This window comes from Plectrocnemia conspersa, unplaced genomic scaffold (assembly GCF_051122295.1).
Source record: "Plectrocnemia conspersa isolate PC_06_02 unplaced genomic scaffold, ASM5112229v1 ptg000010l, whole genome shotgun sequence".
NCBI classification, from domain to species: domain Eukaryota; kingdom Metazoa; phylum Arthropoda; class Insecta; order Trichoptera; family Polycentropodidae; genus Plectrocnemia; species Plectrocnemia conspersa.
This window is the reverse complement of record NW_028277174.1, coordinates 13,053,767-13,069,993: the sequence shown is the minus strand read 5'-3', so window position 1 is coordinate 13,069,993 and position 16,227 is coordinate 13,053,767. Positions and strand designations below refer to the sequence as shown.

The 16,227-nt window shown below is 31.6% G+C and overlaps 1 protein-coding gene across 2 annotated transcripts in view; it reads right to left on the bottom strand.

Moving 5' to 3' along the window:
• The window catches only part of jvl (javelin-like), a 153,338-nt gene that overhangs the window by 55,575 nt on the left and 81,536 nt on the right, over positions 1 to 16,227 (bottom strand). Inside the window, exon 1 of one of the 2 annotated variants that reach the window (XM_088194292.1) lies at positions 9,209 to 9,444. The exons of the other annotated variant lie outside the window; for it this stretch is intronic. The gene's annotated coding sequence lies outside the window, so the exon portion shown is untranslated. Of the gene's footprint in view, positions 1 to 9,208; positions 9,445 to 16,227 lie in introns of those variants that run through there. 2 annotated transcript variants of the gene reach the window in all.

Sequence of the window (16,227 nt, the reverse complement as noted above, 5' to 3'; positions counted from 1 at the left end):
ATATTTGTCGGGGTGGAAATTGTTATGCCTGTACTACACTCTCTGGAAGTTACAACTAAAGTCGGCCGGACTTACGACTTCGAGTAAGCGACCACACTGCCGCAAATTTCATATGCCGTCCGGACGGCGCACAGTATACGATTTGACTAATCTAGGTGGACAAAAGTCTAAAATTATAATGTTCAGATATTGCTTTTTTTTAATATTACTATACCCTTGAATGTTCCCTACAACCGGTAACGTACTCCAAAACAGTTTTTGAGTCGCGATCCCTTCAATAAAAATGGGCAAAGTTACCGTTTTGGATCTAGGTAGCCGCGATTAGCCGCTTAGTGCAGCTGTGAACATTGACGTTTGTGCTTGGTTTACTGTGTTTTGTGTGATTTAAGTACTTTTTAGTGATGGATTCTTTAACTAGAGGTAATTATCAATCTATCATTGCATTTTAATCCACCAAAATATTCGTGAATACTTAGGAATACTGTCTTAAAATATACCATTTTCAAAACAACAAAAAAAACAAAAAAATTAACTTTGGATGGTCTTAAAGTATGTAGTCAAGTTGAGTCAAGGCATGACAAAGCTCTAAACGTATTCTCGCATCATTATAGTTTTTTAAGAACATAATTATTTTGTGCGATTATGTGCGATTCTAAAGATTTTTAATTTGTTTCATTATAAGTGCCCAAATTTCACGAAAGTCATTATTTGACTTTTGGCGTTCTATCCCTTCCAAAGGCAGATTAAACAAAGTTATTATGTTTGTAAAGTCAAGATTTGTTGATTTGCTCATTACACAAGATCAGGAGAAGCCCTTATGGACCTTTCTGAAAAAAGAATGTGAGAAGATTCGTGTGAAATGGCTTCGTACGATTAGACTTATTTTTAAGTGTCTATGAAAAATGGTTAAATTAAGAATTAGTGTTTTATATGTTCCACGAATAGTCACCGAAACCAAGTTTCAGTATTGGTAGACCGAAAAAGCGTTTTGAAGATAGTTGTACAAAAACAAAAAAGCGCAAAGTTCAATTGGAAAAATATAACGATGCACAGCTATTTTTTGCTGCACAATTAAGTGTGCGAGCCAGTGGAAAATGAGACGCTGCTAATTTAATGGAGGAAGTATCTACAGTTTTACCAAAACGAGCTACTGGTTATAAAAAAGCTCGGAGATGAATTAGCGTGAAAAAATAACAACGGTCTTACACCCCGGAAGAAGCGTTGGCTTTATTTATTGCAAACAATTTCACTGTGCAAATGTATGCTGAAGAAGAAGAAGGATGAAATAAAGGGTAAATTCAAAGAAATCAGTCTCATAGTAGACAAAGTTAAACCAGATTTTGGTACGAGCAACGATGGGAACACCGCAAGGGCGTTTTTCACAATTTTAAAGCAACGGCTCGTATCACCAGTATCAAAGAAAATTTAATTTATTTACTATTCTTACAGTCATAGCGTCTGGCTATAAAATGGACCCGGACAAATTTAAGCAATATTGTTTGGAAACACGAGACTTATATATCATCCTATACCCGTGGTATAACATGCCAGCTACATTGCATAAGATCCTGATACACGGAGCAGAAATAATAGAACAAATGTCTGAAGAGGCTTCAAAGGGCAAAAACAAAGAAATTAGGAAGGTCAAATTAGGTCACACATTAAAAACTTCTCGTGTTCGCACAAAATACGTGTTCGCACAAAATATTTATTAATGTCGTCTGATCCTTACTTTTATTTGTTACGGAAACTGCCTAAGAAAAGCAGCATAAAAATTTTTTCTCACATAAAAACTTTGTTAAAATCCAAATAAATTTAGTAGGATTAACAAAATTGTGTTTTATTTGCTGCCACATCTCTAAATTGTAATTTGAGACCATTTAAAATCCTATACGTCTGATTCTGAGTTTTGTCCAGCTAGATTGGTCAAATCGTACACTGTGCGGCGGTCGTGAATGACATCCGTATGGCGGCTTCTGTCACGTACAGCTGGTATATTTGCATGCGATCGAAAAATGTGCCAAATAATCGCAATTTTTAAATTGTCATATTATTCAAATTACGCTACTGATAATTATAAAAGTTTGTGTGGGCACTCACCAATATAATATCAGTGAAAACTTTTCGGTCGTAAATATTCAATTTACGCAAAATCTTTGCCGGCTTTTTCAAAATGTCATAAGGCATAAAAATGATACTTCAGAATACGAACACCACATCTGTGACTATCCAAGAATTTGTCGCCATCGATTCTAAATAAGAATTCGTTATGGTGTGACATTTATATAAACCGATCTAGGAAAATACATAAGGATATTCGAAACGATTTTTTTTAACAAAATCAAGTACCACTAATTATTTAATTTTATATGAAAAAAATATAATAACGATATCTGTTAGAAGAATATACTATCAAAAATATAATTAATCCCTTTTGGTGCCCTAAAATATTCAAAGATGTCAGTAAGAGTCTGTTGAAGTCCCCGATAAGCATGTGGTATTATAACTTGGCCACGTAACCACGATGCAGCGCTCGACATGCCTGTTGACCATTAGACGCCTACGCGCATACTGAAATTGAACCGAGTTACTCGTTCTATCTCAGTTTGCGAAAAACCATATCATTATCTCTCTCACTGTCATCACTTAACACGCGAGAGAGCGAAAGGGGAAGTATCTCATCGCTCGCGCTCAAAAGAGCAGCTCCGACTTCGGTTCCTTTGACTTCGGTCCGTTTGCCGACAATGTTCGGAAACGCTCGAAGCCTGCCAAGTCGACTGAATTTAGTGCTCGCTAACCTCGGACAACTTCCAAAAGATTTTAGAGCAGGCAGCACCGAACTCGACCAAAGTAACCCACTATATTCTTCGTCCTTGGCCAATCTTGGCCAACTTCCAGAGAGTGTAGTGCAGGCATAATGACGACACGCAAGCATTAAAAAGGAGTCGGATTCGGCCGATTTTATACGACTTCGCTCCGCTTGAAATTCTTCGACTTCAATAACATAAACCAAGGCAAAATAAAGTGTCTTGAATAAAGGTTTGTAATAACATTATTAAACAATATCAATAATATTATTAAAGCTTGAGAGAATTATATACATACACAAAATCACTAGTAAACTTCCATTTAACCCTAGACCTATAATCAATTTAATGCTGATTTTTAACTACTACAAGATGAAAAAACAATAGCCAGAATTCTGTTCCACGGCACACTCTAAATAGAGTTACGTGACTTTGTAACTGGGACGAAGATTTAAACATAATATTAAACACACAAACTCCACGACATACAAGACACACAATCTTTAAATATCCCGGCGAGGATGAATCATTCAACGACGCATGTCCCCCACATGCGATTGCGTAACTCTAGACAGAAGAAATCACACGGTTTTTACATGGTTATTTTTATGGGGAGGGTTGTTGCGACTGTCGTGCTCGTGGACCGTCTCGCGGGACACTGATGAGGTCTTTGATATGGGGGACCGAGGGTCTGCGGTCTTGGAAAATATATCCACGGGCTTGCGTTTGTGGTTTTGCAGACAATGCCGGATTGGACACGACCGACTTGACACGGAAATCGGATATGGATTGACCGGATCGGTTAACTCCTTCGCTTGAGGGATATCGTGTAACTCTGTGGATAGAACAAAGCCATGGCTAGTCGATGATATCGCGACGAGTTACTTAATAAATATTATTTTTAATCCAATAGCGAGAAATAATAATTGCGCTGTAAAAATATGCAATTAAAACACAAATAACTATTTATCGTAAACTTTCATTCAGCTATTTTACACCTTAATCGTGTTTACACACTAAATCTAAAATTAAACCATCTAACACCCCGATCGTATATCCAATTTCAATTAACCCACAAACGAAGTAACCATTAATGAAACAGCGCGAAAGTGACGTGTTCATCCGTTTTATATCAAGTTTTCCTGGTTAGTCGGACAGCATTTATCTACATTTAACTTTCATTCAGTTACGATATATTAACCCACAAATTAATTTATTAATAAATTTGTATTTTTTCGTTGTATATTTATGAATTTGCAATAGCCCACCGTAACGCATTTTCGTATCCGCAATCGAAAACCGATCGGCATAATAATCGTCAATAAGAAAATGATACACATTATAAAAATTTCTAACAGTAAAAAGGCAATGCTACCAGCCAATTTTGCGTAACTGCTGCAATTATAATAAAATAAAAATGTTAAGCTCGTCAATGATTCGAACAAGAGAGGGAAAATAGATAATAATAAAATCGTCTACAGTCGTGAGGTTCGTGGCAATGACCAGACTGAGTCAGAGATATTTTGCAGCTAACAAACAAAGTGACGTAGTGATATTTAAATGTTTGAAATAATCAGAATTATCTATTACCAAATAAATTTCGAAATGTTTTTTTGTACTAATAATTAAAATAAGATTCATTATAAAACAGTCTGAAGTACATGGAAATAAACATAAATTATAAAAACAGTAAAACTATACGTGTTTTATGTTCTCTGTTCATCTTACAGTTATGTCAGGTCACTTAACTTTAAATGGTAAAGTGAATAATTCAGATTATTGAATGGCTAGTTAACTAACAACAAAACAATTTCAACGACTAGGTTTAAGACCTTTAACTCGATAAAATACATCTTTAACTTGAAAATACAAAATATTACCTATAAATTATTAAATATTATTTTTATTTAATAAATTTATCTATACTCCACTTTTGGGTAATATTGATTTCTACCGTTCAAATACATACGATATGAAAATTTCGTATTTCCAAATAAGTATCTCATATAAACTTTATTGTCACTGAACGCAACACTGCAAAATGGATTAATATCTTTTTTCTTTATAAAGAACAAAATATATAGAATAAAATACAGACAAATTTTCAAGTAACGTACTTTCTTGAAAGTTGATAAATAATTAATACATAAATATTTTATATTATTAGTAGGACTATCAAATAAAATGTATTATATTTATTAATACAATTAAAATATTATCATTTGGTGATTTTTTACACATTTTTTCCTAATTTTAAAAATCTCATCATATTAGTATCTACTTTTTTAAGTTTACACACCCATACCACATATATGATATGCCATATAGCAACAAACCCATATAAGTATATTATATTTTCTTTTTCGAAAAGCAATCTAATAATATATCTCAAAAATATTTGCGATAAATGATCCAATGTAACTGTATCTATAATATGCTCTCTTGGCAACGGCTTAACAACATGGTTTCAAATTGAAATGAATAAACATTCATTTATTTAAATCTTAAACAACCGTCTTTGTACGAACAAATATTATTATGTTATATAATCATCCTAGAAACCAACGAAATTAGTTCTGCAGCAATTTCGTATGCATAATATTCATAGAAACCAACGAAATTAGTTATGAGTCAGTTACTCAATACATTAAAGAGTTAAAATTTAACACGGTACATAATCTTGAATGTGATGGTTTTTGGGTACACTTGCGAGAAAATTGCAATGCAAATGAAGCGCTAAAGTCGAACGTTAACGAGCCGAAGCGTCTGCTAGCAATCTGATATTGTTCAAGCAGTTTTTTCGGTTCCGGCATGATAAGGATTGCTTTTTTACAAAAAAAATCATTAATTATTTATTGTGCAGTCGAAATCGCCTACCGTGGAGGCAACTCACAAAGTCTCGTGACATGTCACGTGATGGACGGCTCGTGTGCGTCTCTTAAAAAGCTTTTTTGCACTTTCACTCGAAAACAAAGATGACACAAAACCAGTTCCGAACGCATCGGCGCACTAACGGGACCTGACCTCGGAGATTTTCGTTGAAATGTTGAACTTTTTCCTCCTTATCGACTGTATCAATATATATCGGTATTATCGCATCTTCGGCGAATGACCACGAAATACGTGAAAGTTATGCGCGACGCGGCGGCGATGATTAATGCGACTAATACCAGGAATTTGACGATATGGCAAAACCAATATTATCGTGCTAGTGCGAATATTTAGATTAATTCGGAAGCGAAATTATTTATAATTGGTTATTTTATTTTTATAATAATTTAACATAAAATAATAGACATGAGAACTGCCAGATTTTAATATTTATTAAACAGTTAATGTATTGCCAATGATAATAATACATACAGAATTGTAACTATTTTCATAAATTAATTAAAAAATCATCACATGTAAATACACATACTTTAAAATTTATTCTAACAAAATAATATAAAAAATATATAAAATTTCTAGCTGCAAGCTAAATAATTATGAACGCTTTCTTACAATAAAAAAATATATTTTAACCATTCATATTTTTTTCGAAGCGCAATTAATTGAACAATCCATTAAAATCCGATAAATAATTAAATTTCTTAAAAAAATAAACTAATATAGGTTTGATAATTGAAGAATCGAAGCAGAAACTATTGTTACTTGAACATTTTTACGGCAATTCACAGCTACCATAAATGTTTATTGACATTCTACTCCTCTTTAGGCTCATTAGTTTCATTTATAATCGATAATGACTTAAAGATAAGAAAAATATTAATCAAAATTTTATATACATTAACACATTGAATACCGCGACTAATTTGCTTTTTTAAAATAATCGTAACTATTTTATTGGTCAGTGTTTCAAAGCCAAATTTGGAATGATATTGTAAAATCTTTAAGCGTCAAACTCTGTACTGCAAAAGTCTTTCCTCTCGAGAATAATGCAAAATTAAGATTTCTCGTTTCTCTAAAAATGTAAAGGTTTCTGGACAATTCTTATAAAATGTTTTTTTTATTCAAATTAAATTTATACAAATATTTTTAAATGGTTGCAATTTTGTAGACAGATAGTGATTTTAATCCGCTAAATTCACAGCTGTGTTCGTTGCAGGTAGTACGAAAAGGAACAAATATTTCCGATTAATACTCCAAAAACATTGTTTGATACTATTTTTTATTATTATATTCTAAGCCCAATGCGTTACAATATCTACGATAAGTATGAAGCACAAGACTGAAAGTCTGGAAATCGGTTATAATGGAATGGAACGGAGTTATAATTTATAATCAATATAAATATTATATGTTTTTAATATTAGTGATTTGTTAAAAAACAATGAGTTTGCTGCCGGCTTCTAGGTTACTAGTCTAGACCTTGCGGACTACTCTATTCTAACCTTAAGTTTTATGACCTACTCTAGGAATGACGATAAGCAAACATTCGTTTCGACCTGGACGTAAGCCAGTCAATAAAAAATTAAGACTTAAAAATTATTATATTGTTATAACCTTGTAAATATACGTTCGCCGGTTAAATGTTTTTTTTTTTGTAAAATATCAAATAATAAAAAGATATTAAATATTAAAGTGAGAATTATAATAATATGGGTAATTTAAATAAATTAATAATGTACTTGTATGTTTAAATAAATATTTTACCGCTATTTATGTTCCTATATATATATTCATTATTAACTATAATATAATGTATATGCAACTATATTAACTAGTGTGTATGGCGTTCCCGACGATTTTTGGCTTTGTCTGGATTGTGTTTGATTTGCACATTCGTTACTTTATTTAATTATTTTTATTATTTTTCATAAAAATGTGACACTCTTAGTAATATATATGAGATCCATTTCGTTTCATAAAACATAAACCTACGGTATATGCATCGGAGTAGATAATTATTTATGAAATTAAAAAAATGTTTTCAATTTCTGTAATTTCTACAGAGGATGTGGACACAGGCAATAAAATTTGAAACTGGACTTTGTTTTTATAAGAAAGAACTTGAGATTTATAACGGAATAATTTTATTAATATATATATAATCGATATTTCTCATCCCGTTTTTTTTAAAAGCGTGAACTCCAGTAATATTGACCCAATGCTGTTAATAAAATTGTTTTAAAAAAACATGTATATTTTTCTATATGTCCAAATTTATCGAGAATTTTCAAGATTACTCGTAAAATACGAAACGCTAATGATATAGCAAATACAATAAAATTTAATAATAGCGGCAAAACTTCGAAATACCTTTAAGCATTGATGAATGTGCGTAAGAAGGTCGAGAGATAGTGACGGGATATAAGTAATAAAGATGTACTCTAAATGTCTATTACTAGAGACATAAAGGAGATGGAAATAATTCAATTTTAGCTATTTAACTATTTTTATTTATATGAATTATATGATATTAGTGACATCTTTAGCTAGAGCTAAATAAATATGTTACAATAAATACGCAGTTTAACGTGTGTTTTTTACAAAGCGCACAAAATTTATGCAAACAGTAAACGAAAAAATCATCCATAACCACCATCGTCAGGTATTATGACTATTACAATAATTAAGAAATAGTTTAAATCTCTCGACCTAGATCAAATCATTAAGCATAAGACTGTATTTTATGATTTTTTTAAATGTACATAAATTACAAACATATAGGCTAATTTATAAAATTTAAATTTAATTTTGAATATTATACGAAATAGTTGGCTAACCCTACTCTATTTATAAAGCAACTTCTAATTGATATAATTGCCGAAAAGCTCTCTTAAATCTTCTTTAATTTGATACTATCATATCGTTTTAAAATTATAATGATGAAACTTTTATATGATTCACTGTTTCGGAACACAATGTTCCATGATCTAAATGTATTTATGATACTAGTTCAAAAGGTTATCTATAATTTGAGACCCTTTTTCAATAAAAAATTAAACACACAAACGTCACTAGACTAATTATAGATTGAAAAAATCGATAAATTCGTATATATTATAGATTAAAACATTAACTGTATTTTTTTTTAAATAATAGAAATCGATACTGGATGAATTAAGTATGAACCGGTTTAATTAATATCGTCACACATTAGTCAATGAAACTGTACGTATTACTTATTTTAATACACATATCATGTCACGGTGTTTTGAACATTATTCATAGATATATTTTACACACGTGTTTACTACAACGTTTCAAAATAAGGCTTCATGAAAAATAAATTTCTAGAACTTCCTGGTGATTATCACAAGGTCGCGTTCAACAACTAACTACACACTAATACAATCGCAAAGAGTTCGATCGCCGATAAGAGTTCAACCCTTATCTTTGAGACACCGTGGCGATATACACAACCCTGCCAATTTCGAAACTATCCGGTTGTTTACCTTGGTCAGATCATGAATCGCTCCCGGAGAGCAGCGGCCGGTTTTCAGTCGCCTCAGCGGGTCACTTTAATCGCTTTGTCACCACTATAGCTGGATTCGACACAATTATCGTGATCATCGCCACTACGGACGGCACACATCACCACTGAAGAACGACGAAAAATTGAAGCACAAAAACGATAACCGTAGGCGGTCCACTAAACGAGCGCGACGCGCAAGAGCCGCGAACTGACTGAGGGGCCGCGCGAGGAACGCGCGCCGGTGTTACGCGCCACTGGTCGCCAGGGATACGTAACCGGGCAGTTTGGTTACGCGTTGATAACTCTCGCGAGGCGAAAAGTGTTAAAACAAACAAATTGCGCATGTTTTTAATTCGGCTAAAACGTTTTTGTAATAATAATGAATTTAATTTTAGCCCTTACACTCCAAAATATTTCGTAGGTTTAAGTTGTTCTTTTAAGCAAAGCATGACGGAAGCCGTCCAATAAAACAGTTGTATCAGACTTACTAAAAAATGTTTTCTTGTATTGTCAACATGAAAATGGACAATAAATCGAACTTCAAAATGAACAAAGCGCCGCAAGCAATATTATGTACATATATTTTGCTCTCGAAAAGATCCAATATTTTGCTTTTGTAACGTATACGCTACAAAAGCAAAATCTTAACACAAGGCCCTGTAATTTTCAAAGCCGATTCTACTTTTAATCTATTTTCAAAAATACCATGTAGTATTGTTTAATTTTATGATATTTTTATGATATATATGGGAGCAGGTGGGGGCAATTGCCTCCCCCTGAATTTGTCCATTCATGTCATTAAATTAAATACTATGAATCATAATGAAATAGAAATATTAAAAAAAAATGAAATGGCGTCTTTGATTCTAAACCAGAAATTCTCAGGTTATCTTTCTAAAATCTAAAAAAAACAGTGTCGAATCTATACCGAAAATACTTTTTTTAAATATGTTGTAGAGGTTCTTATTGAAACTCGCGCAATTAATCACCGTAACCACAGTAAAAATAAAGATGAACGTGACAAAAGACTGTAACACGTAATTACCATCCAATGCAGAGAAAAAATATTTCTTTGTTGCATAAAGGGTGCGGAAACAATACACCATCGACAAAAAAAAGCATCGTTTAGCCATATTTAGCACGTTTCACAATTTGACCTTCGAAAGATCCATCAACCAAATGTCACTTTCTAGAGGCGTGAACATATTTCGTTAGTCAAATAAACAAATGCAACAATTGTCTGAATGATCGCTGCATGGTTATGATTCGCCAGAGTTTTCTAGCTGATCTTCAATGGACGAAGAACAGACGGTCAGAGAAGCAAATAAGGAACCGACATAAAAGGACATCGGCGGACAGCAAGAGGAACGTGCCACAGAGAGTGGAACATCTCTAAATTATGAGACCTCAGAGGACCATCCACAGGACATTATCCCTCCGCCAGCTTCCCCACCAGCACTCGGACATACACGATTCTTGCCCATATTAGTTTGTTGCAATATATGTAATATTATACAATTAATTAACACCAGTCTATTTCGTCCATTTAATCCAACGTCTATTTCTGGCTGAGATTTTTCCCATTGGGCCTTAAAATCTGAAAGTCATTTCAGTGAAATCATATTGGAATACATATTCACCGGTAGATATATATTTTTACTAGTAAAAATGTAATTTATCTGACAGGTATTAGTAAAATTATATGATTTCAACTTTTCCTTACGTAGTAATATATATTTATTTACACACTTATCATTATTTATCTACATGCTATGTACAGTGAATGTGTATTTTTAGATAAAGTTATATTTTTGCTAGTGAAGTCCAAATACATTTTATACATATATATTTCTACTAGCGAAAAAAGGCGCCAGTAAAATATTATACTGCTCTAAAATGACTATGAAACTTAATTTGCTGTTCTAACTCAAAACGTACCCAATGAAGTTATAAGACTAATTACAGTTTTAGAACTTTCATTAGGTCAAGTCCAAAATACAAACTAAGCCAACTCGTCTCTTAGGTAAAATAAGCAAAAGAAGAAGTACAGAGAGACGCCGCATTTAGCATATTCTGCATTTGAATATTATACTATGTTAGCTATCCTTTATTACGATTTTATTGCTTTTAACGTAGATTCTAAACAGGGACCCCCTTGAATTTGGTCAGAAAAATGCATGTCATTTAATGAAATACTATGAATCTTAATGAAATCGAAATATGACAAAAAACTTTTGCCACCCCCTGGAAAAAGTTGAAATGTTAAATACAACTTTTCCAAAAGAATATAATAGAAAAGACATCAATCACTTTCCTAGCTTAAAGCTGTTTCAGAATCTGATGTTTCACCTACAGCTGTGATTACCTATGTAACTAAATTAAAAAACACGTTGAACGATTTGCGGATTTAATAGCATTAAAATAATATTTAAAAATTGACCACTGGCTGGCCAAATTTTACTCTCCCCCTCTGGAAAAATCTGAAATGACGTCCCTGACTCTACCATTGCCCAAACTGTTTTTATAAACAAAAAATTAACACAAATAAACATAAAACCTAACCTACATTTGGTTTATAGTTTTTTAAGAACTATTTATTTATCAACCGCAATAACATAAAACCGATCAAAAATATTATTATTGGATCTTTAGACTATAAAAATACTCCATAAAAATAAATATTTACCCATTTTGTATGACAATAATTAATTTTCGCTGGTGAGGAATATTGAAATATAAAGGGTAAAGCGTTTTAGATAAACGTAATACTAATCAGCATGATAGACAAGAGGTATAAGTCAACTAACAATACATAAAATACATTGGTTAGAATCCTATAATGATAAATTCGTTTTTTAATTTATATCTTGTCTGTGAGATTATAGCATTGCTGTAATCTAAGTATAACCAAAATATATAAAAAAATATAATCATTAATTTATTTGAGTGAGATATATGTCTAATAACCAAGAGTATAAGACTCAATTTATCGTAATTACTTGTTAAAAGCATAATACTTATTAGCAAATTGCAGAACAGGTTAATTTTTCACGCCAGCATTATTCAAGCGCAGGTGCCGATCGAATATTTAAGCGTATTAGGACCACTTGCGTGACCACAGTGCCTTTTAGGTAGCCAAATAACAAGTTTCCAGTGACAGGATTTGGCAATCCTGTCACTGGAAACTTAATAATAATATTTTAAATAGATTAGCAACAACAATAATATAGTCTGTTTTCGCCCCGAATCAATTACCTTAGCAAAAAAGTAAATAATAAGCGCGAACATATCGTATTCGCGACACTTTTAATCAGAATACTTCCACTTGCCACAAGTTTTTTTATAATTATACCAAACTTTTAACACTCGCACCAAGCTGAATTTAAGCCGAAAATTGACCAGCACGATCCTAAGCAGCCGCTTCCCATTTCACGTCAGATCAAATCTAACTAATCTTGAGAGAAGCAAACAAGACTACACTAGCAACACTTATGTAAACTGATTGCGCAAATTATATGCAATTATTAATATAAAACTTTGTACACAATAAAAACCGAAAGATTCACATATTAGTAAATAAAGACTCAAAGCACGTCTACATATATAAAGACTATAGTTTTTAGAACTTTCAAAACACAAGCAATAATTTATAAATGAGATTATTAATACGTATCTGCTAGCATTTTCAACTGATATGGGTGTCCAAATATTTAGATCAAATTGTCATGCAAATACACTGCAGATTACCATAATTGATACACGTGGGAAGGACTCAATCCTATCGATAATTCGATTATTTATGGCTACTAATTCATTATGTCTTATCACCCCTAATAATAATATATACTAATTCAGTATGTCTAATAATACAATTTTTTGCATCTATCTAAATGCAAGTGTTGGGACAGTAATACTACAATACCAAAAATAAGTATTATTTTGTATTTATATGAATATTTTTATATTGTATGTTTAATTGTTGCGATCACCCCTTGAACGTGAAACTAAATTTGTGACAATTACTAATTACTATAGATATTTGCAACTTTGATACGTCTACGTTATAAAAACGCTACATTTTTAGTTAGGTAACGTAATAAAAATATATATTTATATGCATGCACGTGTCACTGTTAGTATAATATAATACTATAACAACTACAACAATGAAGATATTAGTGTTTTTATATTATAGAAATTATTTACTTACTGTAATTTGTAACTGACTGTATTTAACATACGTGAAATGTGAAATGTTTGTAATTTTATGATGAAAAATGTCGAAACTCACATACTTATTTTTTACATTATCAAGTACATGACAATTACAATTGTCATGCACTGAAAGTAGAAACTTTTACACTCACTGTGCAATATGTATTAATAAATTAAATGTAAAACATTTTACAGCATATAAAATATCATTGAGGCTAAAAATTAAAATTATTTATTTAAAATATTTTCATGTTGAAGCTTAACATGTATTATAAATAACTCAGTTGGCAAATACTATGATCGTAATGCTAATTTTAAATTATGACAAATCAAAACAAATACGGATGCATTTTTTCCAAGCTCTTCGTAAGTATACTTTATTTTTAACGTCTGTCAGAATGACCTTCTTTGGAGCTGTGACTGAAAAGGCCTTGAATAATTCACTTGCGATAGTTTTGCTACACTATAAACATTATAAAAATAATACGATATAAATTTACAAAGCAGTACATAATGGTGTTTTATCCCTGCGTATCACGCATGTGTGCATTGGCACGTAACTACAATAAATTGGGCATATGTAACTATTTAAGTCTGCTACACAATTGACGAGAGCAAATTGAACCGTCGACGATGAAAAAATAACAATAATATTCACAAGGTACATACTGTATTATTATGGACGCGTTCAGTTACTCGACAACAGTTGTTTCCGCTTACCTGTAACAAAAAATAAAAATAAATCAGTATGTGAGGGGAAAAATTCAAAGTAGAAGTTAAGTATGCGTGCGATTTAAACACAGATCCTAAACGACTATCGATTTTTAGATTAGGGTGTGAGTAAGACTTCTGACCTTACGCGAAGGGCAAAGGTACACGGCCCATGAATATGAAACAAGGAAACGCAATAATGCACATGCTGAAAAAAATGGAATCGATTTTGACCTTCCAAACCAAACAAAAACATTAGAAAGTAATTTAACTCGAAAGTTTAACTAATTCATTAATTATTATTATGGGAATGACAAAAAAATGAAGAGATTTAACACCTGTCTGCGGTAACGCTGATGATTGATGAACTTTAAGAATTTCTACAGTGAACAATATGCCCATGGTAGACAATTTTGTGTTTATTCGTAACAAAATCATTTTTAACACACCGAGAGCGATTAAGACCGTAGAAACCATCTATCATTTTTCATTTGATGAAATTTCACTCGTCTGACGATTGAGATTTTTGATGCTGATATTATTACATATAAATCTTTGCGAAATTTTAATTTTTATAGCGTCAACAATTTTTTTTATATAACATAGATTTGTTGTAAACTTTCAGATCAAATATTACATAAACAAATATCAAATATAACATATAATCGATAGTTAGATCGTGTATTTAATAACTCAATACAAAAATATGTGTTTTTTACTCTCTATTCACATATCAATAACATAAGAAAGGAGTATATATTTAAAGAATGTATTTACTATAATTATGAGCAATAGAATGCTTGCATGCAGATGCTCTAACTACTATAGTTACGGCAATGAAATACGATTTTTTATCTGCACATTTACTTTCACATTGTTAATAATTTGCAATGTTTTTTAACAATATAATTTATTAATTTATTCTGCAATTTCAATATTAAATGATGGAAGCTCCACACAAAACAGGTTCAAAGAAGTTGAACGTTTTTAACATATTTATATAACTGCACTTCTTTTTATAACACCGTTATCCACAAGAAGATTATAAACTATGTATTAAATTTTAATTTATAAATTTATTGCCAATTTCCCAGGCATATTAGAAATTTAAAAAATATATGGGCAATTATTATTTGTACTAAATCTAACCTGACAGGAGTAAGCCCAATGCGTTATAACGGGGTAAATCTGTACCAATTGAGTAAGTCAATCACATATAATGAATACCTACAAGTAAGTATTAACCATGGAATCGGTGACATCTATATTATTAATTATAAATTCCTTGATGTAATATAATTTATAACCAATAGATGTCACTGCAGCTGGGGCCGGTTTTTTTATTAATAGCGCATTTTTTATAAATAAAAATTCGAGTGCCGCTGCTGAGGCTCGAACCCGCAACCTCAAAGTTACTAGTCTGAAACGTTACGGACTACGCTATTCCGTCCTTTTAAATCTAAAATGTAAACAGAGACGTAAAAAAATGTCAAAATGTGAATTTCAGAGCAATGTAATGAAAATCTTAAGACGTATCTTAATAGTGTTTCAAGACATGTCTTCTGCCTTCCTTATGAAATATAAAAAGCTATAGTTTTTACCACAAGTGTATAGCTTGTTTTCCATCTAGTCAACATTTTATGAAGGTTTAAATGAGCACTAAAACAATTTATTTTATCACATTATACAACAAACCATTTTTTTGTAATATTGTAATTGTATATGACAATGTGATTATTATATATAATGCACATCTGCGATGAATATTTCATAGTTATAGCATATATTTTAAAAGTGTTGCGTCAGCAATACTGCTACAATACAAAAAATGTGATAAGCACTATTTTTTTTGTATTTTATGTGTATATTTTATATTGTATTAGGTAATCCCGGAATTAATGTCGTTTTTTTAATAGGCAACTTTGGCTTAGTATTTTTGGGTCCGATGAGCAGTGAAGACGTGCGTTGTAATTTTTTTCTTCTCTGTGATCCTTTGCCTTTCTTTTAAACAAAAAAAAACTTTTCTACCCCATTTACAAACAATGGCAGAGATGTGTCCTTCGGAAACACATT